The following is a 25,363-nucleotide window of genomic DNA, read 5'->3' as shown; positions in this document are numbered from 1 at the left end:
GCAACTACCATGATTGTAGATGGTACAGAGAGGTGGCGTGACATTGTACCACATTCCTCCGTGAGAGTACTTAACTCTCTGGATAACTCTAAGGAGTAAGTGTTGGTATGGTACTAGACTGCCTTGAACACCTGTCTGATATATCTGATGCTCCCTTTTTTAACAGAGAGTGGGCACAGGCCCAAGTTTCTGTATTTAGCCAAAATTTCATAGCATGGTTTTAAAATTGCATTTGATTTTAGGGTTGCCTTCTATTTGTGGCAAGTCTTCCATTTAGAGTAGTGATATAAAATTTTAAAAAATGGTTAAGTAAAAAAAGCGAGTCATTCTAAAGACTTACATAAAGCCAATAAAACATAGGTGGTACATGCATATGGCAGAACTCAGAAGTATGGTTTACAAATGACTGAAGTTGGAGAGTAGAGCTCATAGCATGTGGCAAAATCACTTGCAGAGGTGAAAGGGATGCATCAAGGCAAAAGGTGTAATCACAACAACAAACACAATATCAACAATAATATTTCCAGGCATTCTTTTTTTATAATAATTTTTTATTATGTTATGTTAGTCACCATACAGTACATCCCTAGTTTTTTATGTAAAGTTCCGTGATTCATTACTTGTGTATAACACCCAGTGCACCATGCAATACGTGCCCTCCTTAATAACCATCACCGGCCTATCCCAATCCCCCACCCCCCTCCCCTCTGAAGCCCTCAGTTTGTTTCCCGGAGTCCATAGTCTCTCATGGTTCATTCCCCCTTCTGTTTACCCCCCTTTCTTCTTTCCTTTCTTCTCCTACCGATCTTCCTACTTCTTATGTTCCATAAATGAGTGAAAACATATAATTGTCTTTCTCTGCTTGACTTATTTCACTTAGCATTATCTCCTCCAGTCCCGTCCATGTTGCAGCAAATGTTGAGAAATCATTCTTTTTGATGGCTGAGTAATATTCCATTGTATATATGGACCACACCTTCTTAATCCAGTCATCTGTTGAAGGGCATCTCGGCTCCTTCCATGATTTAGCTATTGTGGACAATGCTGCTATGAACATTGGGGTGCATATGGCCCTTCTCTTCACTACGTCTGAATCTTGGGGTAAATACCCAGTAGTGCAATGGCTGGATCATAGGGTAGCTCAATTTTTAACTTTTTAAGGGAGCTCCACACTGTTTTCCAAAGTGGCTGTACCAACTCGCATTCCCACCAACAATGTAAGAGGGATCCCTTTCTCCACATCCTCTCCAACTCCAGGCATTCTTCTAACAACAACCTGAAAGCAGCTGTCACACGATAGGATTCAGAGGGGCAGAGAATGTTGTCCATGTTCTCCATGCCAACCCGTGCCTGGCGCAAGTAGATTCCCGACCAATAATTATGGAACGAGTGATCAGTGGGCAGGACTTGGTGTAATTCTATGCTCACTTAGGTGGGTGGGCTGCCGTCTTGGGAAGGCCTTTGCTCTGCTCAGCCTGTTGAAAAGCTTCTGTGAGCACATCTGGGAGACGAGGCAGAGTGCTAATAACTCTGCAAACAGAGGGTAGGAAAGTAAGGATCCCTAGGTGTGGGGCTTGGGGGATAGGAAGAAGGAGCCCTGGAGGCTGGGGCTGCTAGCCAGGAGAAAAGGAATCCCAGGCAGTGTGTGTGCATGCGTGGGCAGGGGTGGGGTGGGGGGCAGTTGGAAAGGACCGTGGAGAACAGACATTTCTAATATGAGTTTTGCAAAGCCCAGCTCTGACTCAGCAAGGGAGAAGGGGAGATTGCGGAAACGTCTGGGAAGCTTGGGCTTTCCAAAATGCACTAAAAGGCTATCAGTTCACTTTCCCTCTAACTCATTACAGCCCCACTTCTCTGTCCAGCTTCAGTGGTTGGGGAAGAAATTGCTCCTGGTGAAGTCCACCTTCATTTAAGTCCCAGTCCTGGATGGAGGCAGCATGTTGGCCTACATTGTTTTTCAAGTGCTGTCCAGTGTGTTTCCTTTGGTTCACCCAAAGCTGTTTCGCAATTGCTGTTAAAAATTATAACTCTGAGGAGGATTTATAAGGAGCCAAGAGTTTGCCTACTTGGACAACACTGGTGGGCAATGTCCAGCTCAGGCAGTTGTCTCCTGGCTGAGAAGGAATCACACTGCATTCTGGGGGCAGGAGGCCAGCTCCTTTCCACAGAGGATCATGCCTATGTCTTAAGAGCAAAATCATTGCATTCTGGGGTCTTGCAGCCCTTGGAGGTTTCCCTGACATGCTTCCTAAAAGTTGTTGGGAACACCTGTTGACTATGACATGGCAGGAATAATTAAAAGAGGCTAAATTGTGCTATGGGGAAGGGATCTCTCTGTGAGAAACAGTCATGGCAAGTCAACTGGGAAAACGCCGCCAACCAGAGCCTTGGCAAGAGGGAGTCCAGTTCAGCTATTCCCTTTTACTGGAAGGATAGTTGGTAAGTTTCAAGTTTCCCAAAGCAGAGAAGTATGCAGCTAATTCATTTTACATAACCTGACATCTCAATCTCAAGATGCAGTTCTTGCTGACATATAAAAGTGTGTGAGCTGGTGCCACCTATGGGGAAGTTGTGGTGCTGCAGCCTAGCTCTATTAGATACTGTGTCCAGACAAAAAGCACAATGAAGTCAGTACATAAAACGTGCAAGGGAGTTTTTAAAATATACAGTTGCAAATGTTTGTTTGCATAGTTTGTTTTACAAGGAAGTAATACAAGCTCTTGGAACTGGAGACAGAAATCATTAAATCGTATGCAAGAGGACGGAGAAAATTGTACTATAGGAATTTCTTCCAGAAAAAATTCTGTGTGTACAGGAAAGGAATTCTCTGATAAATCTTTTTGGTTGTGGAGTAAGATGCCAGAGGCCATGCTCCCCGCAGAGTAGATGTTGTACTGCCTACTGAGGGAGGCGGGTCCTGTTAACTGGCTATAATTGACCTGTATAGGGTAGACATGGTGGAGGGCAAAGCTGCATTGCTTGACCCAACGGAAAGGAGATGGAGCATTTTTAGGGGAGTATACAAGAGGAAGACTACCAGGGGAAGCATGAGAGAGTGGGAACTGGGAGGATGGGTGTGTCTGATGAGGAACAGAGGAAGTGTGCTGTGAGGGGTACAGGGTACCATGTCTCCTGCATTTCCCCCATGGAAAATCCGGTTGGATTTCTTTGTGGAAAATGGATAAGGGGTGAAAGCCTGGGTTGACATGAGTTCTTAATAGAATCTTGGAGTTGAAAGTGATTTTAAGAGGTCACCAAGCCCATTTCCACCCAAAGTAGAAGCCCCTTCCCTGATCTCCATGGGGGTGTGAGCAGTCCGGTTCAAACACATCCAGTCTGGTTCAAACACATCTAGGCTTAGTTCTTTGGGAGGCAGACAGGGCCGGTGAGAACTTCCTGTCTTTGGTTTGTTGTCTTTGTTTAATTCAGAGGAATTGTAAATGAGGAAGTGACTGCACTAGGGGAGGGCATAACAGTAAGGTCATCATAGTTACTGGGGCCAGTGTTCTTATTGGTGCCAAGCACTTAACTTACATGATCTCATTAGAGCCCCTGGGGAAAGTCATTCCTTCTGCTTTGGATACAGAGAGGTCTTGCACATCCTGCTGGCCAACCTGTAGTCGTACAGCGAGTGCGAGGGGGAGCACGTGTTTCAACTCACGTGTCTTGAGCATGTGGCCCTGTCACCATTGCTTCCCTGTGTGTTTTGCCGGGAAATCTGCCCCTGACAATGTGTGTGAGAGAACCCATGCTCTGCAGAGTGATGGACTGTGGTCTCCCAACTCAGGAGGAACAGAACTTCTGAAGTGGTCAACCTGTTCGCAGAGGAAACTTGCAGAGTATATAATCTCTGAAAAAACACTCAAAAGAACTGGGATGATTTCCCTTGGAGAAGGCAGATTATGTAATGGGGCTTCAGGTTTATGAAAGATTTTTAGAGACACTGGACACCAGCTGTTCTTCATCTCCACTCTGTATCAGGGAGGAGGAAATTGGCTTAAGCTGCAGCCTGAGGGTGTCTATATGGAAGAACTTCCTGACCCTGGAATGGATCAGTTTGGAATTAAAAAAAAAAAAAAAGCAGGTCCTTTTTCTGAGGACATCAAATGGAGACAAGCGTCATCTTGGTGTATGGGGGCTATTTCGAAACCAATGTCTTTCTGCCTTACTAATCAGACTCACTAGGTGTGCCGCAAGAGTTTGTCTGTAGAAGCACTCAGGGTTGGAGGGGGATGTTGTGGGATCCCTTGAGCATCTTCTCTAAGAGCTGTGCCCCTGTTATAGCCCAGGACCTCTTAATAATGCTGGACCTTGCCAAGTACTAGGGCATTATGCATAAGTAAGTGCCAAGACTCTGTACCACTGCTCTGCTCCTGGCAGTTTTCTGGTCCCTACAATGGGCTACCGGTATCTTGTGGGATTCTGGGGAGGGGGCAAGGAAATAATGTACGTGTAGGTCTAGCAGAGTGCTTGGCATGTCGTGGCACTGAGTAAATGAGAGGCTTCTGCTACCACAACCCAAATCTCTAGAATTTCTGTGAAGTCTAAATAAACTCCATTTTTTGGACAGTAAAATGAGTTGATTGTGAGTTGAGTTTTACAAGATCACTGTCAGACCTAGGCAAAGATTCAAGGTGCACACCTTACGCGGTATGTGGTAAAGTATGAAATAAAATCCCGCAGCCCTGCTGTATGGATGGAATCCGAATACACAAAGCACCTGGCGTTAGGTCTTGTGGCAACTGCCAAGAGAAGGTGGAGCCTAAGGCCTGTCGTGGGATGTGTTCTCAACTCTTGGCCATACCCAAAGCTCCTGGGAGCCCTTCCTGGGTCTGTCAGACTCCGGAGACTTATGGACAACCTGAACTGAACTGTATATGGAGGGGAGGAACGTCCTCCCTGTTGGCAGAAGTGCTAGAAAGGGAGCTTCCGCTACCTTCTCCTTTGCCTTAGTTTTCCCGGAGCAGCTACTCTGATTGCCCAGCGCTGGGCACAGGAGGCGGGCTCACTGATGACGTGCTACGCGGGTGTGTGGCTCCGCCTCTGGCTGGCTGTGTGCTTTCTGGAAGAAATCTCTGTCGCAGAAGGTGAGTTTAGACTTTGACACCCCCGGACAGCAGGTGTCACCCTTTGGGGAGGGGGAGGGGCGACTAAATGCTTCCTTAGCCATTAATTAATCCAGGGTTTCTCGGCTTCAGACCTATTGACATTTTAGGCGGGAAAATTCTTCCTTGCATACATTATAGGATGTTTAGCAACATCCCTGGCCTCTACCCATTAGATGCCAGTAGCATTCCTACCTCAGCTGTGACAGCCAACAATGTCTCCAAATGTTGCCAGCTGTCGGCTGGCAGGTAAAGTCGCCCCTGGTTGAGAGCCAGCCTCTATCAAAGGCTTGGGTAGTGAGTCCGGTATCGGACTCAAAAGAGGGAGAAGGGAATTTTATTCCCACTAACGCTTGAACTCTTCAGCTTTGCTACAGGGTGGCTAAGAGAGACTCTTTCTTTAGTGTCTTCATAGCGAGAGAAACAGCAAGAAATAGTGAACAGGAGAGAGGCAGAAAGGGAAACTGAGGCAGGAGCCAGCAGTGAGTGACTTCCATGAAATTCCCAAAGGTGCCGCCGGTGTAGGAGCAGAGGAGCTGTCAGGGCCGCCCCGTGCCTGGCAAATACGCTGTCTGGGGTGGAAGGGCCGGCTGGTAAATATTAGTGACCATTTATGTTGCAGCTACTGGGGGACTAAAGTGAGGGGAAAGACACACAGTCCCTTGTGCAGAAACCACATTTTTCTTCCTTCTGGCTCCTACCCCAGCAAGACCTGCAAACTGCCCTGGCCGGTCCTCGCCTGCCCAGACCCTCTGCCCGGGGTCATCCACCGCCGCCAGCTGCCCTAGTCAATTCCAGTGCTGGTGCGGGAACCCAGGCTTGCAGAGACGGGGCAAAGGAAGCGAAACTCCCCAGTACTGGGCCATTGAAAATAATCACTGCCTTTTCAAAGGCCGACTTTGCCCGGTGCCAAGGCAAGAACTGTCTGTCTCGCCACCTTTCAGTTCTTGTTAAAAAGCAGAAGGCATGTCAGGGCCGGGCCGGGCCACAGGACAGAGAGGGCTTTCTTTGCGGTGCTGGATGAAGCTCAGTGCTTTAATGAAAGCTCTTATTAGCTCCAGCTGGTGTCCCATTTTCCTGAGCTGGAATAAAAAATTGCCTTGGTCATCCTTTCCCAGGCTAATTTCAAAAGCATAATTACCATCATCATAATTGATTACTATTTATTTTGGTCATTGATAGTCATGCACCCCCCCCTTGTTACATGTGAATTAAATGGTCCAAGAATATTTATGGCACGTGGCAGCCGTGTTTGTTTTCTGGGATTCCTCAAGACCCCAGTCCCTTTCAGGGTAACCCCTTGATTTCATGACACCCAGGGAGTCCTTCTCTGGCTTGAATATTGAAACTACTGAGCTGTGGTGACTGGTGAGAGTTGGGGTGAAAATTCGGGAGTTCAGAAAAGATGCAGAGAGAGTGCTAGGGGGATAGTAATATCAGAGTGCAAAGGGGTGTGCGTCCACACTGGTGTTGGAGGTGGGGGCAAGGGAGGGGGCGCAAGGGTGATAAAATGGACAGTTAGAAGATTGTTGTTTGTTCTCTCTGGCCCCTTGAAGGAGGAGGTTACCAAGCATCCATGGGAAGTTAATTTGGGAAGAGAATTGTTATTTTCTGCCTTCAAGACAGAGAGCTTGGAAGCTGCCAGTGTGTGACTGCAGAAGGGTCATAATGTCCCCCAAATAGTCAAAATATGAATATAGCCCCCACTTTGCCAAAACTCTTAAGATCTCATCAAATGAAAATCCCAGAGGAGGCTAGTTTCATTCACACCCGCTCTTGAATTGGAGCAATTTTACTCCCATGTTGCCCCGCCTACCGTTCTACTGTTAGGTATTTAGTGCTCCCGAAGGGCTCTGGAAGTTACAAAAAGGAACGGCAAATAAGTAAGGGCTAAAAGCCTTCAACTCCCCAAAGGCTACATCTCCTACCTCCTACTAGGCAAACATACTCCGTATCTGATTCAGGCTAAGGCAAAGGTAGTGCCCGCCTCTGAGCCATCTGGCTTCTTGATTGGTGGAAGGATGAGCACCAAGCTCAAATATGCCAATCAGAGCGGAACCAATAAAAGCACCAGTCAGTCCCTCCTTGGCTGGAAGTAAGGAACCATTCACAGACATAAATGAAACCAGCCCACCAGTGGGAAGGATTTGGTCAATATTCAGAGAGAAACCCATTTGGAGAGAGAGTCGTGGTGACATTTGAGACCCTGCTTTCAGTTATTCCTGAAACCTGGAGGGGGGAGACACTGAAAAGAGCTAGAAAGTTGTGTTCTGCACCACACCAGGAGGTGCTATTCACATGGCTGCCATGTGATATAGTGCCCCCCGGGGTTGTGCAGTGTGCAGCTTGCACAACCGTACATGGTGATCCCATCTGGAAGTGTCCCTGCCCTTTCTTCATCTTGCTTGGAGATACTCCAATGCCCTGTTATTAAACTCTTCTTTTTGCCAAATCCATTTAGAATTGGATTTATGCCACTTAAACCAAATGAGATCCAAATAATACGATAATAGTTATCTATAACCACAAAGAAAAAAAAAAAAAGCTGTGACTCCCTCACCCCCACCACCCAACTTATTCTAGATAGCAAGAAAGAAGTACCTGTTTTTCTTACCTATTCTCAATTTACTAGTCATTCATGGAATCAGGGAAGAGGAAAAGAAAGTGTGCCTTCCCACCCCAGCCACAGTCCTGGGGTTCCAGGCCTTGCAGAACTGCCAGGCTGTACAGAAGGCGCGTGAATGCAAACAATTTCCGGAAGGCCTTTGGGCTGGCTGTGTGGGAACAGCTGCACGGCTCCCTAATGGGTGTCAATGTCAACGCAGACTCAACATTTTCCAGGGGAATGGGGCTGAGGGAATGCTGTGCTCCAGCCAGACGGTGCCCTGGAGGGGTGGGGGCATGTGGAGAGAAACAAGGAAGGTTGCCAGGGAGAATAACTGCATGTCCAGACCCTGGGGACAGAGGATGAGGAAGAGTCTTGAAGAAACTTTAATTCATAGCTCCTGCATTCCGCCCCTGTCAGGGCTTTCTGAGTCTCCCTAGTAAAATATGTGGACACTTAATTTCAGGAACGAACAATAATGAAAGGATTTTCTTAGGGGTGAGGGGAGGAGGAACACTGGCGGAGTTCTTTATAAGAAAGGCAGAGGGAAGAGAATTCAAACGATCCCAAGGAATGTAAATAAGTGTTCTCTAAAGAGACGTGGATGGTGCAGTGGGATTAGTGTGGATTTGAATTTAGCCTGGTGTGGGTTCACGTCCTGGCTTTGTGGGACTGTAGGGAAGCCACATCAGTGCTGGGAGGCTGCGTCTCCTCATCAGAAACAGGGATGATATGGGGCGCCTGGGTGGCTCAGTCGTTAAGCGTCTGCCTTCGGCTCAGGGCGTGATCCCAGCGTTCTGGGATCGAGCCCCACGTCAGGCTCATCCTCTGGGAGCCTGCTTCTTCCTCTCCCACTCCCCCTGCTTGTGTTCCCCCTCTCGCTGGCTGTTTCTCTGTCAAATAAATAAATAAAATCTTTAAAAAAAAAAAAAAAGAAACAGGGATGATAATAGCTGATTGAGTGTGAGTTTAGCACCAGACATAATAAATACATGTTAATTAGGACCTGAGCTAGAGTTGCCTAGGAAGACAGTGCGGTGCCAGAATGTGAGCTGTTGGGTTTGCCTTTGTTATTATTTTCTCCCCTTACTGTGTTCTGGACACTGCGCTAGGTTCTTCAATGCATCTTGTCTAATACAACTCGCTTCTCGGCTTTCATCCTCAGGCCAAATGGTTTTGGAAATATGTAACATGGTCCGCTTGCTAATAGAAGTACTCGGACTCAGTGGCCATTTCTTGAATTTTTTACCTTGGTCCTGCCCTCCCCACCACCATCTGGCCTTTTGTGTATCCTTTGGTTTTGCTTCGTCATTACTGTTTTCATCTTTTTCTCACTGCCCGTTTGTATTAGTTATCCATTGCCGTGTAACAAATGATACCAAAATGGAGTGACTTGGAACAAGGAGCGTGCATTATCTCACAGTTTCCGCAGCAGGGACTGGAGCATCTGGGTGGTTCTAATTCAGTGTGTCATATGAGACTGTGAGACTGCAGGCAGCTGTGGGCCCAGGTTTCAGGGACCCAAAGGCTTGCCTGGGGCTGTGGGGCCCTCTTCTGATTCAGCTCAGTCACTGGCTGTTGGCAGAAGGACTCAGCCCTTCCCTACATGGACCTCTCCACAGGTTGCTCGAGCATCCTCACAAGGCGGCAGTGGGAAAAGCCCCCTTGTCCCCATTGTCACCACCTGCGTCCAGTTTCGGTTTTGTGCCGTCTACCGTAGAAGTCTCTTAATTCAGCCCTTTGTGATTTCTTACCTAGAGGATCTCAACAACTTCCTGTGATTTATAATGAGAAATCGATATGGGGGCTTCCTCCCTGTTGCTGGCACAGAGCTCCCCAAAACCCTTGGAATTTCCTAAGTGAAAAGAGACATAAAGATGAAGAGAGTATCAATTTTTATTCACAATGCACCCCTTTCTACCACACCTAGGTTTATGTTAACGTGGTGACTTTTGGAAAGCCCCTAAGGATGGGGGAAACCAGTCATAGGATTAGAGGGTTGGCACTTTCAGCCCCATGCCCCTGGCTTCCTGGAAGGGGAGAGGAACTAGAGATTGGGCTAGTCACCAATGGCTAGTGATTTAATCAGTCATGCCTACATAACGAAGCCTCCATAGAAACCTAAGAGGACAGGGTTCAGAGAGCTTCTAGGATGGTGAACATGTGGAGGTGTCAGGAGGCTGGTGTACCTGGAGAGGTTATGGAATCATGGAAGCACCACATACCCTCCCCCAACCTTGCCCTCTGCATCGCTTTCTCTGGCCGTTGTATTAAAAAAAAAAAAATATATATATATATAGAGAGAGAGAGAGAGAGAGAGAGAGAGAGAGAGAGAGAGAGATTTTATTTATTTGTGAGACAGAGAGAGAGAACAAGTGAGGGGAAGGGGCATAGGAAGAGGGAGAAGCAGACTCCCCGCTGAGCAGGGAGCCCAACATGGGGCTCAATCCCAGGACCCTGGGATCATGACCTGAGCTGAAGGCAGATGCTTAACCGACTGAGTCACCCAGGCACCCCTGGCTGTTGTAGTTCTTATAATAAATTGATAAACATAAAGTGCCTTCTTGAGTTTTGTGAACCATTTTAGCAAATCATTGAACCTGAGGAAGGGGTTGTGGGATCCCCTGACTTATAGCCAGTCGATCAGAAGTATAGGAAGCCTGGGATTTGTGATTGGCATCTGAAGTCAGGGGGCAGTCTCGTGGGACTGAGCACTTAACCTGTGGGATCTGACACTAAGTGCAGGTAGATAGTGTCAGAAGTGAATTGAACTGTAGGACAGCTTGGTGTCTACCTAGAACTGGAGAACTGGTCGGTGTGGGACAGACCCCACACACCTGATGTTGGAAGTGGTGTGTGAGTCTAAAGAAACCAAACCTGGTTTCCTCACAGCACTTTCTCCTTCTATTCATCTGTTGAGCAAGGGTTTCTTAGCCTTGGCGCTAGTGACATTTTGGGCCACATAATTCTTGTTAAGTTGTTGAACAAATCCTTTGTTGTTGTCATTCTGCACTCTGTACATTGCAGGAAGTCCAGCAGCTTCCCTGGTCTTTACCTACTAGATGCCAGGAGCTCCCCCTCCCCTGAGTTGTGACAATCAAAGATACATCCAGACCTTATCAAATGTCCCCTGGGATGGGGCCTGAGGAGGGCAAAACTGCCCTTGGTTGAGAACCACTGTGTTAAGCTAACTCTAGAGTTTCATCATAAAATATGTCAACTATAAAATATACTTAGGGTATTGTGTGCAACGCACCAGGCTGTTGATGATTGGGCCAGTTTGTGCCTTTCTCTCATGTTGTGTTTTTTTTTCCTAGTTGAGGTTATACATAGACACAGTTCAACTAGTTCTACAAGGTTTGTCAAGACAAACAACATCCTTAGTTCTCCTCCCATCCCATTTCCTCTTCTCCAGGGATACCGTTTTCAACTCTTTTAATATCTACTCCGTATTTCTGTATATACTTGAACTGCTAATTCTGGCTTTTTCAGTTTTTGGCCTCATCCATTAATTTATCTGTTAATGGTGGAACATAAGGACTTATCACGCTTTCCTCCTTTCACTTCCACCACTTCCCACCCCCGCCCTTCCCATATATTTATATTGTAATTTTGGCTTGATAAACAATCATTGTTTCTTATACATGTTTATATATGCCTTACAGAGCTGTGATTATGAACTCATCTTTTGTTTTTCCTGGAATTAACAATTGCCTTTTTATTGTCACTGTTGTTTATTTGTTCAATTTTCTATGTATTTATCATTAATTGAACCCCTAAATCTCAATTTCACCTCCCTGAAAAAATCTAATGACATCTAACCTGCCCAGTGTGGGCTGGTGGCCCTGTACTCTAGTATAGAGTTGTCAGCCTGAGCTAGTCTTTTGCCATCATCCACATTATCACCTGTTTCTGTATGCTGCACTGGATTAAATATTGTCATCCCCCTACATAAATTTATGTGTTTCCCAGAACCTTAGAATGTTAACATTATTTGGAAATAGCCTGAGTGTAGATGTAATTAGTTAAGATGAGGTCATATTGGAGCAGGGAGGGGCCTTAACTCTATAGAACCCTATATGTCCTTATAGAAAGAGAAGAAGAGATACAGAGACAGACATGCACAGAGGGAAGACTGCCATATGGAGATGGAGGCAGAGATTGGAGTTCTGCTACCGGAAGCCAAAGAAAGCATGGGCTCACCAGAAGCTGGAGAAGGTAAGGAAGAGTGTTCTCCTCCAGGTTTTGAAGAAAGTATGGCCCTGTTGACACCAAGATTTTGGATTTCTAGCCTCTAGGACTGTGAGACAATAGATTTCTGTTGTTTTAGACCACTCAGTTTGTGGTGCATTGCTATGGCAGCCCTAGGGAGCTAATACATAAGCATGTCTTTTGTTTTTTCATAGTTTACTCCTTCATTTGGTAGAATATACCAGTGGCCTCCTGGAGAAAAGCATGCAGCAGTTACATTTTTTGAGAATTTGCATATCAGAATTATTTTTATTCTATTCTTACATATGAGTGATAATTGGGCTAGATATAGAATTCTAGGTTGGAAATAATTTTCTTTTGGAATTTTTAAGTCACTGCCCCATTGTCTTTTGTTTGTTTTTCTCCCTGTATGCTGTTAAGAATTCTTAATTTATTCTAATTTCTGATCTGTTGCATGTGGGCCTGTTTGTTCTACCCTTCAGAAGCTTGGAGGATGTTTTCTTTATTCTGAGAATGTTCGGAAATTTCATAACGACGTACCTTGGTGTGGGTATGTTTTTTCCATGATGCTGAGAACTTGAAGTCCCCTTCCAATCTGGAGATTTTTGTTCTTTAAGTTTGAAAAATATTCTTTTATTATTTTGTTGATCAGTATCTCCTCAGTTTTCACTGTTCTTTCTTTGTGGTACTCTCCTTCTTTGCATGTAAGACTTCTTGGACGGGTCTTCTAATTATTTTTTCTATTCTTCCCTGTTTTCTATTTGTCTTTCTGATTTCCTTTCTGAGACTTTTCTCAATTTTATTTTCCAATCTTGTACAAAGCTTTTTACTTCTATTTTCACATTTTTAATTTTCAAGATATATTTTTTGTTCTGTAAATTTTTTTTCTATAGCTTTCTGTTCTTCTTTCATTGATGCGATGTCTTATCTTGCAAGGTGATCAATGAGTTTTGGGACATTTTCTTCTCCTTGCAAAATTTCTGTTTTTTCCAAGTTGTTTTTACTTGTTTTCTGACTTGTCTCATAGAGGCTTTCCTCAGATGTCTTTTCATCTATGATTGTCTGAATGAGTGGAGTTTCTTGACTGTGAACTTTATTGTGGAGTGCTATGCTGTGCCAATTTTTGGAAAGGCCCTGTGTCAATATCTTCAAGTCTTTCCACCTGAGTTTGTTAGACATAGTTGAGAGGTTTCTTCCAAACTCCTTTCCAGAGAACAAAAGCCTGGATTCCAGCATTTTGGAAGCTCAATAGGAGAAGCAGGGTGGGAGAGGGTCATGTTCATAGTTACTGAATCACTCTATTTATAATAGATACCCCAGGTGTCAGACCCATCAACTGGGTCTGATGTCACGTAGTCCAGAGTCCCTATATTTTATTCTTCTTGGAAAGCAAATGGCCAGTTTTCTGCCAGAGTGGGGAAGGGGCCCAGCAGTGTGGAGTGAGGGAGGATGTCCAGGCATCTAACTACTACTAAACAGATTTCAACCAGCCCCTATTATTTTACCCCTTCCCTCCCATAGCTTTGCTCTCAGTTCCAGAAGTACTGTGTGTCATAGATTCCTGAGTTTTTCTGAGCATTCCCTTGTATAATCCTTGTGGCTCATGAATTATCTTGCTATGAGCTTGGAATTCAGCTCTGTCAGGGCTGCTTAGTCAAATAATTCTTATCCACAGACTTTCTGGATCCCAAAGTTTTGTTATTTTTACCTCTCTCATTTTCCCTTGTACTTTCATGTCTTTAAAAAAATCCCATCATGATCGTTTTAGTGAGGTTTCGTTAGGGACTGCAGTCCGATGCCACATTCAACCTGACCTCTTTACTCACAAGGCCCTAGTTTGCACTTGCCACCTTATTTTGGGTGTTACTTGGGAAGAGGGGTGGTGTCTGTCTCAAATGTGTTCTGGAATGCCTCCCTCAGCATTACTTGGTCCAGAACAGCATTTTGGACCCATCATGTGCTATCCAGCAAAAAACCATGGAATATATTTATTTATATAATAGGATCTTCCTATGAACCAAAGGAATCATATTTCCATCAGATGCTTTCCTTGAGCACTTTGCCCCTTCTTTCTACCTCTCCTGCACCTGATCTGAGGATAGCTTATTCCAGAGCTGATACTGAGAGGAAATAAGGAGAACGGGGTGGAGGTGAGGGAGGTTTGGTGGTTTATTGTTTCATGACACATGCAGTCAAAAGGCAACTTGGGGACTTGTTTTATTTGGGATGGCCAGGAAAACCTGCTTTGATGAGGTGGTGTGTGAGCAGAGACCAGAGGAGTGAAAGAATAAGGCATGCAGGCAAGGGGTGGGGGGGTTTCAGGAAGGAGAACAATAGGGCCAAGGGCTCTAGGAGGGAAAGCAGGAGGCCAGTGAGGCTGGAGAGGAAGAGTGGGGAGCAGTGTGGTGGGGGACTGGCTCGGTGGGCCCGTGATTAGGCATTAGCATTTTCTCTGGGGGAGGTGGAAGTGGAGGGAGTCTGGATTAGAGTTACCTGTTGCATCCTGGGTTGTTCTGGCTACAGCAGGAGAAGACAATCACAGGCAAGAGCAGAAGCAGAGGCCCAGTGAGGAGGCCACTGGATGCACGTAGGGGAAGGACAGTGTTGACTGGACCAGGTAGCCGGAGAGGTGATGGTGTTGGACTAGCTGCTGGACATGTTTTAAAGGTAAAGCTCAGAGGATTTGCAGGTGAGTTAAATGTGGGGTGCACGGGGAAGAGAGGAGCCCAGGATGACTCCGAAATTTTTGACTTCAGCTTCCGGAAGGACAAAGTTGCCAGGTGTTAGGGTGAGCAAGAGTGGGGGGAGAGCAGCCCTAGGAGGGAAGGTCAGGAGTTCAGCTTTGGCTATGCCAAATTTGAGCGGCTTGTTCGATGTCAAGGCCAAGATGCTGAGCAGGCGTGGAGAGGTGGTAGAAGGGACAAAAATGCCCAGGGCTTACAGAGCTCTCCTAGTGTGCCAAGCACCATCTGTGTGCTTTACTCATATCGTTTGTTTGTCCCATCTCAGCTGCAGCCTGCTGAGGGATTATTCTCTTTGTGGGTGGATGGGGGAGCAAAGGCACAGAAAGGTTAAGTAACTTGCCCATGGCCACACTATGAGTAAACGTTGGAGCTGGATTCAGACCTGAGCCGTCTGGCCCCTGAGCTTGTCCTCCCAACCGCTGTGCTCCCTGCGTCCTGCCCCCCGCCCCGGAGTATGCATTCCGATCTTCGGAGTTTGACATGGGCAGCAGGATTCTGATGAGGTCTGTATGGAGTAGTGAAGGCTCAGGAAAGGCAGGCAACAGATTCAGATTCCCTGTGGGGCCAGTCGGAGCTGGGTTTGAATCTCTGTCACACACTAACCCCGAGGAACTTATTTGCCCTCTTGTCCTCAATCCTCTCTTCTGTAAAATGGGGATGGGAGCGGGACTACTTCATAGGGTCATTGGAGGTTGGAATGAAGCAATGCATAGAAAGTGTTCAATCCAGGTCATCTGGTATTGTCACCACTGATATTAAAAGGCAAAAGACCCCCACCCCATCCTCAGTCCACCATAAGGTGCTGTGTTGGGCGGGAGGTGGGATTGGTGGAAGGGAGCTTGGTAGTCTCCTGGGCTATAGTAGAGTTTATAGGACCTTCAGGAATGGCCTCTCTCTCTATCAGAAGCCAGGAATGGTCCAGGGCTTTACTTAAACCCCATGATGTTAAGGAGACTCTCTGGCCAGTAAAACCATCTACGATTCTTCTGGCCCAATAGTCTCTACTTACTTTCCATTACTCCAGGACCCCAGCGATGAGGGCTACAGGAGGGAAGGGTCCTCCTGGCTGGAGTTCAGAAGCTTCTTGCTTCCCGAGGCCAGCTGAACTCCCACTTGGAGGATGCTGGGATATAGCTTTAATTTGGCCCATCTCACCACACAACATGCCTGCAGCCTGGAATGTTTCCTTAGACGAGACAGTCTCCGACTTACAGGAATGAAGAGTCACCTTTAATTCCTGGGTCCAGAAGGATCCCAAATGAATTTAGAACAACTAAAGCCTCTCAGTTCAGAGGGACACTTTAAAAAGCAACCAATAATTACAGTTTGGGAGCCATGAAGTAGCCTGCAGAGACCAAGGCCTGTCCATACTAGACCAAAGAAAGAATTTTATTTACCAACTTTTCATTTATGCTCCACCCACTTCCAAGAATTTGGGGTGGCTGACTGGAGAAGGCAAACAAGAAGCCCATCTCCAAGCCTTTCCCTGCTGGTAAAACTCCTGAGATAGATCTACGGAAGTGGGTTATTTTGCCAAGAGGAAACAGAGACAGATCACGGAACCCCATAAGTCACGTGGAGGGCCCACTACTCACACACATAACCTACACTGAAAGAGAGACCATTCCAGCTGCTTCTTTTCCTAGCATCATCAAGGAATGAAAGTTTTCATCAAATGTTGCCATATTTAAATTCCCCATTCCTCTCTGTTCTATGCGCTGGAATTCTAACATTAGAATTCTTAATGCAGATGTTTCAGGAAGGTGACTGGAGTAAATGTATTAATATATCAGGTAGTTTCCGTGGTGGTGGTTGGTCTCGGAGTAGATGTAGTTTGAGCAGAAGAGTTGAGAGTCTAGATTCTGGGGAAAGACAGGAGGGTTTGGGGGTGGGGCAGCACGGGTGAAGTGGATTGACTGTACAGGGAAGTCTGGTGCCTTGAGCAGGGGACGTGGTAATAAGAGAGTGTCGGCCCTTGTTTTTGTGGGGGCGAGAAACTCACATTTATTGAACATCTATTTTAGGTTTAGGCTTTTCAAATGTGATCTCTGGAACAACCCAGTGAGATCAATATTATTTATTCTTGATTTTACTTAAGGAGGACACTGAGGCTCAGAGAGGTACAGTGATGGGCCTAAGTCACACAGCAGGAAAGGAAATGAGTCCTGATTCGTTCATAACATGATCCAGGAGCACCTGATCTAAAATTGTGGCACGTGTTGAATCCTCAGCTCTAGGCCTGGGGAAGCTTTCAGGATTCTCTTCGTCAAACCTCCTCCTTTGATGGGCAAGGAAGCAAAAAGCCCAGAGAGACCTAAGCAGAGACTTACCCTAAAACTTGGCTCTAAAGTCCCAGGTCCTGCTTTGTGTTGATGATGCACAACTTCATGGGGCTGGTCAGCTGCCGTGACTTGGCCCTACAGGAGGGCCCCCTAAAATTCTCCAAGCTCACAAAACCATTTTCAGAAACGGAAGAGTGCGGCAGCCACACCTGCTGGGAAGTGGAGTCTATTTTGTGCTGGAAGCCACATTACTTACCAATACCCGACCCCGGTCTGTGTCAGAGCACATTCTGAAGGCTCTGGAGGCACACAGGTCAAATCCTGTTACAACCAGCACCCAGGGGCTGGGGTGCTTCCTTGAGTCAAGTATTTGCAGGTAGAAGTGGCCTGAGGCTTGGAAATATTTTTGACATAGTGTGCTTTTTGTTGCTTATGGGATTGGATTTTTTTAGGTAAATAGCATGAATTCCAGTGCAAACACAGAGTTCCTTGTATCATTTGCAGGTAGATTAACCTCACTTTTCTTAGCGTTCTATTGACAAACGCTGCCAAACTGAGGCGGCTGGCCTACTGGAAATCAATTTATTTAGAAGCCGCTGTGACATGTATTAAATGGAGTTAAACCAAAGGCAGGTAGGCAGTTCTTTTGGGAGTGGGAAGAAAGAAGGTAATGGTGAGTTCAAGTGTAGAACTATACAACCAGTGGGCCAAGAGCTGCCGTTTTTTGAGCGTCTTCTTTGTGTCGAACACAAGTTATCATTTAATGAGAACCAGTCAGACTGCCTGAGTTTGACTCTCAGCGTTGCCATTTTCCAACTGTGTGACCGAGGACAACCTCCTTACCCTCTCTGTGCCTCCTCTTTCCTCCTCAGTAAAATGGAGATAACAGTGGTCCTCATCCTTGTGGCAGGATTGGGGGAGTAGAAGGTTGTCTTCATGAGGCATTTAGCACTGAAGTGGGCTTACAGGAAGCACTCAGTACACATTAGCAGCTCCTACCTTTTGCTTTCATGAATATACCGAGTAAGATTTCTCTTACTCATTTTGTGAAAGTCTGCTGTGGGCTCAGGGAGGATTAACACACTGCCAGAGCCACACAGCTCATTTGGGGCAGAGCTGGGACTTGAACTCAGACCTCTCTACCTGTGGAACTAAACCCAGTGAAGAAGCAGAGCAGGCCTGTCTGTGATCTCAAGCAGGTGTATGGTGGAAGGAGGTGAGGTGGCTTTGAGCTGTAGGCCACTCCCACATCTTTTCTTCTGGGGTTGGTGTGGGACCTTCTATTTCACAAACGTGAGAAGAAAAACATTACTGTTACCTAAAAATCGGTTGGTCTAAGAGGAATTCCAGTTTAGGAAAAAACGGCTCCTGTGTGTTAGGAGAACACTTCAGTGTGCCTGTTTGGTTTGAAATGTGAGGCCCGCTGGGCAGAGCCCATCACACTGGCTCTTACCCTTCCAGACCCAGTGGCTCCTTCTTATGGGAAATACTTTGTCAATCCCCTTGACCATCCTGAAATGAAATGAAATGTACCTGAACACATAATTCCTTCCCCCAAATTCATATGATGCCCTAGAATAGTAAAGAGGAAAAAAGGTAATTTATGATAAAAGAACATGGGCATCATCAGTGCTTAGCCACACGGGCAGGGCCACACTCGGGGATGTATTTGAAGTGGTCAGATATGTGCTCCAATAATGTGTAAGTTTAGATTTAAGAGAGGTAAACAAGAATCAAATGAAGATCGTTGAAACTTCTTTCATAGTTAATAGCCCGAATTAAGAGTCAACTAAGTATATATGTCTGCTTAAAACATAGAATCATCTAGAAATGTAGACAGACACAGGTGGGTTATATGGGTTACTCATGTACCTCGAGCAGCGTTGCTGTCAGGGACAGATTTTTTTCTGAAATGATGATTCAAATCTTGGTAACGTTCCAAATAAAACAAAATAAAATCTTCTCTAAATTTACACAGGAGTTATATTCTGGGAAACTCAGTGTATATTAAACTGTGTAAAAAAAAAACCCACACATTTTGTGTTTATGTGTAAAGCTGAGCTGGGTTCCCAGTCAGATCATTATAAACAGGTTTTTCAGCTACACGGATGTCTGATGGATCATTCAAAAGGTGTGTGGGATTAGAAATCAAAATATGAAAGGTGAAACTAGAAAACTCTATAAGGAAACAAAGGGGTAGGCAAAGATTACTTGGGAGCAAAAATTATTCACCCTGAAGGAAGAGGTGATGAATTTTACTGTCTTGAGATTCGGTCTCATCAAAGGACACTTTGAGGAACACGGAAAGACAAGAATGAGAGAGATACTTGTAATCACCTATTCATGGGAGAAGTCACATACAGAATGTATAAGGAACTACAGATTAATAAAAGCAAAGGCAAACAGCCCTACAGAAAGTGAGGCGGAAGAGTTGAGCCAACAGTTCACAGAAAAGGCTATCCAAATGGCCAGTGACCGCGGTGCGATAGCACAGTACGCCCTCCAGAATGGCCACCATGAGACAGACAATGTAAGTGTTGGCAAATAAGTGGGCAACAGGGAACTCTCCTACTGTGTGTGGGAATGTCAACTGCCACACCAGTTTTGGGAAACTCTTTGGCAATAGGTACCAAGGCCATGAAATGCCTGTCCCATGATCCAGCTATTCACTCTTAGGTGTCTGCCCAGCATAAATGGGTACACCAATGAATCAAGACATGTGTGCAAGAATGTCCGAAGCAGCACTATTCCTAAGAGCCCCAAACTGGAAACAGCCCATGTGCCCATCAAGACCTATATGCAGCCACATGGAGGCATCTCGCAAGCATGATGGCGAGTGGAAGACACCAGACACAAAAGAGTACACACGGCAAATGGCATGCAGCCATTCCCAGGAAGTTCAAATAAAGGTGGGGGAGGGCAGATTCCTAGTGTTAGAAGTCAGGGTGGTGGTTTTCTGTGGCTGCAGGGGTTCCAAAGGAGCTTTGAGGGTTCTGATCCGTTCTGATGTGGATCTGGCTGCTGGTTCCATGGATGTGCTCACTTTGTGCACATGCATTGAGTGGACGCTTGGGTAGGTGTGGTCTTCCACGTGCATGCCATAGTTCAGTCAGTGTACAGTAAATATTGGAAAAAATTAAACCCCGCTAAGTGCCCCTGGCTCCCTGACAATCATTGGAACACCTAAAAATGCTGCACGGATTTCCAAAAATGTTCCCAACGATCCCCCCTGTGAGAACCACTGGCCCAAACGAAGGGGTAACACAAAGAAATGGGCAAAATCTCAACATGAGCAAGTGACAGGGATTGAGGGGTTTATTGGCTCACACCCAGGAGGAGATGGGAGGAAGAGTCTATAGAGGAACCCTAGAAGCAAGGATGGGGCCTGGAGCTTGGAGGGGTGGCTCCAAAGCAACCTGGGGTGAGTCCCATATATTGGGCTGTGCAGTCTGGAGTAGCAGGGGCGCCACTGGGGGTGATCTGGTGGCCATGCCCTGTGCCTACGTGGCATGGATACGGAGGGCCAAGCACTGGAGGTGGTGGTCCACCAGATTAGTGGGCCCAGTGGGGTACAGAGTGAGAGTCTCTGGGGTCTGCATCCACTGGGTGTCTAGGGGACCAAATCAGTGTGGGGGATGGCCAGTACCTTCTGGGATATTTCTCAGCCAGGAGTTCACCAGTCCCTGGTGGGAGTATCAGAGTCAGCAGACCACCAGCAACTGGCTGGGAAGGAACATGGCTCTGGATGCTAGCAGGTCCGAGCCAGTACCCAGGCCAGGGCCCCTCCCTTCCCATGCCAGGATGGTATATGGAGGAGTGTGTGGCCCCTCCCACACACACTCACTTGCAGAGGTGCCTTGTGGGCATCACGAGTCTGAGCAAACACTAGGCAGGTGAGTTAGAGCCAAGTCTTAAACCCTCACCTCCCTGGGCGTTAAGCCTCTAGTTGCTGGGTTATGTGAACCTGAGCGTTACAAGGGAGCAACCAGGGATAGACTGGAGCGCACTAATGGGACTCAAAACAACTGTTTACAACCTGCATGGTGGTGTTTAAAATTTATCAGCCAGTACAAGTGTGCATTTCTATATTGGCTGATGATCAGCCCAGCCTGAGTACTGTCTGGAAGAGAACCAAAGAGAACCCGGGAGAGGTCATCTGAAAGACATTTTTATCCAAGAGTCACTCAGGCAGCATACACTTTTGTCTTATAAACAATTGTAGAAACCACCTGAAGTTGAATGAGAATTCAAGAAACAGAACATTCTGGCCCACCAACTGAGGCAGTTCACTGGATGTCAGTTTTACGTGGACTGAGAGAGGAAGAGGCATCTCAGCCAGAAGAGACGGTCTCTCGGTTAAGATTAAGTTCAGCTGCTGTGAAAGCACCATGCCCAGAAGAGCAGTAGTTTATACAAAATAATGCTGACTTTTCTCTCATTTAAAACAGCTCTACAAGTAGTTAGTCCAGGGCTGTGTGGTTGTTCACGGTCTTTGAGTTGCCAGGTTCCATCACCATTTCTGCTTCACCAGCCTCAGCCTTTGCTTTCATGCTTAGTTTGCCTCATGGCCCAAGGAGGCTGTTGGAGCCCCAGCTATCTCTTATGTATTCCAGAAAGGAGGATGGAAGGAAGGGCAAAGGGATACTCCATCTCACTGTTCCCCTTTGAAGCAGTGTCCTTGACCTTGCCTAATGAAGATTTGGAGTAATTTCCAGGATATCACAGGAAGAGTGAGAGCAGCAAGCCCACACAAAAACAGAGATGCCTTACAGGTAGTCATATCTGGAGCAAGCATTTTGCAGAGCATATGGGAGGGAAATGGAGCCTCTTAGAAATCAGTAGTTTTGTACTCAGTGATTTAAAATGAGCCCAGGGGGATGCAGTTAGCAATGAGAGCTCTGGGCCCATAAAGCAACCTGGCAGAGGGCAGAGGGTAGAGGGCAGAAGGTTAGGCTCAGCTGTTTCTGGATCCTGGAAAAGAAAGAGGATCCAGTCAGATACGAGCAGCAAGTGGCCTCGGTTGCATCTGTCAGGGGGCTCCCTGATCCTTGGCAATTCGGATCCAGTGTGAATGCCAGTTCAGCACCATGTGACACATGTGCCTGCGTCCAAGTGCCCCCGGGTATCCAGCTTCCTGGAGTCCTTCCTGAGCCCTTTCCCAAGACATCCAGAACTCTCAGACCCAGGGGAGTAGTTCCATCACACACTGAAGTCTCTTAGGTTTAACCAGTGCAAAACTATGTTCGCTCAGTGGTGGGCTGTGACACATAACTTTTCCTTTGTGATGCTGAGACATTCTGGAGCCTTGGGAAAGTCTATCATCTGGCTTCTTCTGATAGCTGAGCATGAGGACAGTCTTACCATCCCTGTGCCACAAGCACTTGAGTAAGAATCCAGCCCCACTACCGAGCAGGTGTAAGAAGTCTCATAGCCATTGGCCCCTAACCCCACCATTGTCCCCAACCCCAACCTCACAGCTCATTGTTCCCCTGATATCTTCTGTGCCACCAGCAGTGTTCTAGGTGCTGGTGGGCAGGTCTGTCCCTGAAAATGCAGGGCCCAGGCAGAATTATGAAGGGAGGTCCCCATATCATCTGTCTCAACAGTTAAGAGTTCTCATCAAGCTAACAAGCCATTAAGTACAATATGCTCTAAGGACTTCTCTTGAAAAATGTGCTTTCATAACTTTCTGGAAGATCAGCTTCACATTCAGGGTCCTTGGATGTCTTGAAGCTCCAGTTGGAGTGCGGCCCCCATGGAGAGTCAGCTCCCCACAATGGCGGCCACCTTCTCTTTCCATCCCTGCTGCATCGCGCACTGCAGGGGGCTCCATGCACAGTGTGTGACACCTACGTGCTGTCCTTGCCTCCTGTGCGCAGCCATCCTTGGCCATGCCCTAGCCTAAGGGGCCGCACAAACTGGGGCACTTCCCAGCCCTACAATCCTGGAAATGGGCTTGAGCCTTTTGGGGTCTAGAATCAGTCTCATCTAAAATTCCAGGTCCAATAGGATTTGGAGATGATTTGGGGCTATTTGCCACTTGAACCTCTGCCCTTCGCTAATCTGGGAGATGAAGGGCAGGATTACGGCTAGGCATGCCTCCCTTGGGTGGCCTGCCCCAAACCAGGGCCAATTGCAGTTGCATGGCTCCCCTGCCCAATTGCATTCCTTCTGTGTACCTCCTTTTCCTCCACCTCCTAGCACCCGTGTGCCTGACCTTCCTACTCTGTACCTGTGAGTTCTAGCCTTGGACTACAGGATGCGTAGGCCCTTTGTAGGGTACTCAGGACAGAGCCACTTGTGGATCAGTACTGAGACTTGGATTCGCTACAGCTCAGAGTGGCGTGGGTGACTGGGAAGACCCCAGACCCCATGGAGGCAGACAGACCTGGGTTTGGTGGTGGTCTCTACCTCGTACCCGGTGGCCTGGTATATGGCCCTTCATTTCCAAGAACTGTTTTCCTTACATGTTCCTTCATAAGCTTTGAGGGGATTAAAAGGGATGCCCTTGTGAGGACCCTAGCCCAAATGCCCAGGGTCCCCTTCTCCCTATGTCCTTCTCTTTAGTTTTAGATTTTCCTGCTAATTCTCTATTTAATTATTAATAATTCTTACTTATTTTTTAAATTTTTCTAATGATTTTTTAGTAATATTTTTTTATTATATTATGTTAGTCACCAAACAGTACATCCCCAGTTTCCGATGTAAAGTTCGATGATTCATGAGTTGCGTACAACACCCAGTGCACCATGCAATACGTGCCCTCCTTACTACCCATCACCAGCCTATCCCATTCCTCCACCCCCTCCCCTCTGAAGCCCTCAGTTTGTTTCCCAGAGTCCATAGTCTCTCATGGTTCATTCTTATTGAACGTTATTTGTTAGGCACTTTTCAAAGCACTTTATATATGTTAATACTTTTAATATTTACCGTGGCTCTTTCAAAGAGAGGTAGGCCAATGTGTAGGCACATATTTTAAACTCTGCCTGTAGTAAGTTTGCCTTTAACTATGCACAAGGGCAGTTTCAAAGTGCGCTCGGCAGATTAGTGATCACATGTGAACTTGCTAAAACGCATTCTCAGGTCCCAGTCCAGACCCACTGAACTGTGCGGTTAGGGCCCAGCCATCTGTGTGCAACATGACCTCCAGGTGACCTTGATGTGCGCTCAAATTTGAGAACCACTGGCCTCATCTTTCCCTGGGTTCAGCTGCCCTGTGTAATGATTAATAATAACCATTGCTAACACTTATTTGACTTTTAGTATGTGCCAGGGCCTGGCTAAATGCTTTGACATGGGTTGCCTCCCTCTTTCCCAAAGTATTCTATGAGGCTATTAATATCCCCATTTTATAGGCAAGGAAACTAAGGCATGGAAAGATTGTTCAAGGTCACCCAGGCCTGAACTCCAGTATCTGCTTCTGTGTTTTCACAGTGGTTGTAATGATGATACAGAGGCATGGCAACATATTATACAATTTTTAAAAAATCTATTCCCTGAAATCCTTGCAACCTCAAGGGTTTTTCTTAAATAGTGGTTGACCAGAAAATGTGACTGATGGGAACTGGCCTGTTCTCAGGGTATCTGACTAATCTAGGCTTTCCTTTGGTCTGGGTGGCATATCCAGATGCCCAAGGGGGAGGCAGGTGACATCGCAGGCATGACAGGTGACAGGCAGGTGGTCCCAAGGTGAGGCAATAGGGCTTGGTGAGGACTGTGGTGAGCTGGGGTGTATGCCCAGTCCAAAGGTGGAGACCACTCCACAGCCCCAGAGAGATGTTACCATGTGATGACATAGGCTCCTTTCACCCCATTTTATAAGCAAAAACAGAAATCTGGATTTTACGTGAAGTCTTCCAATTTTAAAACTGACCCCCGATTCAGGTTTTCAGACACCATGAAGGCTGAACAGAAGACATCTGGGGGCCAGATCTGGCCCAGGGGTTGCTCCATGGACACTTCTGTGTAACTCTCTTCAAGAAGGTAGTCTGCACTGGTCAGTATTTTCCCAGATCAGTCTCCCGAATTAATTACTGAATTCTATGCATTTTCAGTGTCACCCTGGGGCCAACAGCCAGCCAGCTATGCAGGCGAAAAAAGAAGGGAGCAGGGAGTTGAGTAGGATGTCGGAGATCCCAGAACTTCTGCACAGGGGTTGGCAGGTTCTTTTCAGCCCACAGTGGCGGAGGTCATGCGGCCCTGCGGTCCCGCGGTCCCGCGGTCCAGCGGTTCGGAGCGGTGCCTGCAGGGCCGACAAGGAGGTGTTGCGAGCGCCCCCTAGTGGGAAGTGAAAGGCACTGCCGACAGCTTGAGGACTGCGGGCGTGAACTTCTGAAGGCCAGGTCCAGGTGGGGAAGCTGGAACATTGGAAAATGACCCGGGTGGTGGTGGTAAGTCGGGGGGGGGGGGGGGGGG

General features: G+C 46.8%; 1 long non-coding RNA gene across 4 annotated transcripts in view; it reads left to right on the top strand.

Moving 5' to 3' along the window:
- Positions 1-25,363, top strand: part of LOC103664474 — a 99,241-nt gene that overhangs the window by 43,349 nt on the left and 30,529 nt on the right. For 2 of the 4 annotated variants that reach the window (XR_005834817.1, XR_005834814.1), the window contains exons 1-2: positions 11,774-11,928; positions 14,446-14,589. The exons of 1 other annotated variant lie outside the window; for it this stretch is intronic. This is a non-coding gene — a long non-coding RNA (uncharacterized LOC103664474). Of the gene's footprint in view, positions 1-11,773; positions 11,929-12,404; positions 12,473-14,445; positions 14,590-25,363 lie in introns of those variants that run through there. One more of the 4 variants, XR_005834816.1, reaches the window with a different exon arrangement.

Source organism: Ursus maritimus, unplaced genomic scaffold (genome assembly GCF_017311325.1).
Source record: "Ursus maritimus isolate PB19 unplaced genomic scaffold, ASM1731132v1 scaffold_15, whole genome shotgun sequence".
Lineage (NCBI taxonomy): Eukaryota > Metazoa > Chordata > Mammalia > Carnivora > Ursidae > Ursus > Ursus maritimus.
Note: the sequence above shows the minus strand (reverse complement) of the source record. Positions and strands in the feature narration are given on the sequence as shown.